Raw genomic sequence first — 2,950 nt, 5'->3', positions numbered from 1 at the left:
GGCTTGGCTGCCAGGAGCAGAGTCAGCGGAGCTGGGGCCACCGGACACTCAGAGGGAGCAGCAGAAAGGGGTCATGCCCCCTGTGGGGGTCCAAGGTTTCTCCCCCCTCCAGAGTTGCTGATGCTTTGAACCCCTCACCCCCGCAGCCCCCACCTCCCCTCCCTCCTGCCCGGCCCTGGGCCTCGAAGAGGAACAGAATCCCCAACTCAAAACGCAAGCTGAGCCCACGTGTACCTTGCAGGAAGGAGAACGTAGTTGGGGCACACAGGCAATATACATCCTTTTTGACTTGCTCTGGGAAATGCAGACTAGGGACGGCCCACAGGTAATCAACAAGGGAGCCGGACGTGGATCAAACATGTCAAGTACATTCCGATGTTGGGAAACAGGCAGGACACACGGCCACATGCGTCCGGTTCGCCATGTTCAGGGAGGAACACAGAACCTGGCCCTCGATGCCCACAGAGCCCTGCCGGGGCCTCCAGGGCTGGCACCCATGAAACACCAGAGAGGACCCGGCCCGGGACACACAGCTCCCAGGCACCCCTTGTCCGAAAGGCTGCAGCCCGGCCTGCGCGCACAGCGAGGGGAACGCACGCAGTCGTCAGGCACGCACGCCCGCACCCTGCCCTGCGCCCCGTGCCCAGATCGCCATCCTGGGATGGCATCTCGCAAATATTTATATTCTTCAGCGCCACGGCAGCCCGCGTCCACATTAGACGTCCTAATCCTGCCACTTTAAATAGATGAATTAATAAAGCAAACGAGCGGCTAATAAGCTGACTGTCCTGCCTTTCGGAGGTGGGGGAAGGCCTGGAAAGTGCGCCAAATTTGTTTGCAGTGGATCAAGGCGAGCCGCCTCTGCTTCACTTTCTTTATCTTAATTCCGACTTGAAAAGATATAATTATCTAGTTTGAACAGAGCTGCTATCAAATCCTTCTCTGGGCCGGGAAGGGGGGCGTTGGAGTGGATTGCGGGCCTCTGAGCCGCTCCGTGCAGCCGAAGATAGCGCGTAATGAAGATGTGGAGGCCTGAGATACAAAGGGCATTAACCTCATTAGCATGAAACCTTTTCTTCTTACCATTGTGGGACCCTTTCAGCCGCCTAATCCCCCCTATTTTCAAAGCTTGGTTTGTAATAAAGCTTTTAGGTGGATTTTTTTTTCTCCAAAGCTAATGGTATTCTCTGATGATTTTATTGCTGTTACACTCACTACATAGGACGTTTACAAAAAAAAATCTTAGTCACCGCCCGCCCCCCCAATTTCTTGTACTTAAAAAAAAGTATATGGTTCTGCAGAAATCAACTTTCTATCAAATTGAGACATTTTCTTCTGGAAAAGCCAGCCTGAATTTTAGTAGGTCTGTCCTGCAGGTCCCAGGTACTCTAGGTTTGGGCAAGTGGGTAGAAGGTAACTTGTCTAGACAGAAGCATGGCGTAATGTAACAGTGACTGGGAGAACTCCGGACTGCCTTCCTCACTAAGGTCTTGCTGTCAATGGGGCCGAAATCCCCACTTAAGTTTCCCGTGATACCCAGGGCAGCACCTGTCCCTTCACTTCCAGAGACAAGCCTGGGTCTCCTGAGGCGGCCCCCTCCCACCTCCTCCCCCCACAACCTCCTGCACCCAAGTCTCCCCACAACATATACACCTTCCCAGGAGTCTGTGTGAAAATGAGCACCCGGAACAGCCAGGGTTCTGGAGAGGAAGGGACATGGAGAGGCAGGCCAAAATAAAGTAAAAAGAGGGAGAAAGATCAAGAATGCTTTCCACTTTAAAAGAGAGGAGGGGACCGGGTGGGGGGGAGGAAGAAAAATTTCCATAGTGCCCTGTAGTCCCCACACGTGCACAGAATGTCTAATCTTAACTTTTCAAGGCAGGATGTTAACAAAGCTTGTATTTTTGCCCTGCATTGTAACTTGGCCTTATCACAGTGTAAAGGGTGGGGAGATTGTCCTAAATTATGTCCAGGCAGCCCCCCTGGATCTGTGGATTAAGAGATTAAAGGAGACCACTGGGCAAGCCCTCCTCTTTCCCCTTCATATTCCTGGTATGATAATTGCTTAAACTGATTTGCACTTTCACAAAAGCTCGCAGGACGCTTTGTAGCTCGAACAGAGCAGACGAGGTTTCTCTATCAATGGAAATAAAACTGATTAATGCAGCCTATCAGGATAAGAAGCAAATGAAGCATGCAAAAACAACCCGTACCCCAGAAGGGTGGGGGCAGGACGGAGGACGGGGGAGCGAAGTTTCCTCCAAGACTGGTTACAACTTTTAATGTTGAAATCCAGAGGTGGAGGTTTCCCAGGACGCTCCGCTCGCTGTATGAGGCTGCTGAGGATCTGGGGCCTGCCTTAGCACCCTGGGCAGACCGGGGACAGAGGGCGAGGAAAGAAAAGAAGGGAGAGAGAGAGAGAGAGGGAGAGAGCGAGAGAGTTTTTGAGAGAGAGAGAGAGAGAGAGAGAGAAAGACACGGAGAGATTGAGAGAGAGATTTATACTCTGGGGTTTAAAAGTCAAAAAACAGTTTCAAAGTTGCAGGGTTCCAATTCGGCAAGGTGTTTTCCCCAATCCCGGAGGAATATTCTTCTACACAGAACTATCTGTTTAGATTTTTAAAAGCTGACTCAAGAGGTTGCAAGAAGTAGGCATTTTTAACCTGCCATTGAAACTAAACTCCCTCGGTAGGCCTTGCAATGGGCGACGGTCTGGTTGGAAAAACTTTTTCTCCCATCCCTTTTCTGAAGGACCTAAGTTTTCCTAATCCTCTCCCCTTTCCACCCTCATCTCTCTTTAAAATGCTCAAGAATCCATCAGTCTGGCCCTTCTGGGGGTGGGAAGGCTGGGCTTCTTGAGCCTAGTTGGGGAAGGACCACACTCAAATTACTGGACATACTTTTTACAGAAAAAAATTGACTTTGGTTTCCCAAGACAACTACTCTGAGG

Source organism: Myotis davidii, unplaced genomic scaffold (genome assembly GCF_000327345.1).
Source record: "Myotis davidii unplaced genomic scaffold, ASM32734v1 scaffold72, whole genome shotgun sequence".
Lineage (NCBI taxonomy): Eukaryota > Metazoa > Chordata > Mammalia > Chiroptera > Vespertilionidae > Myotis > Myotis davidii.
Note: the sequence above shows the minus strand (reverse complement) of the source record.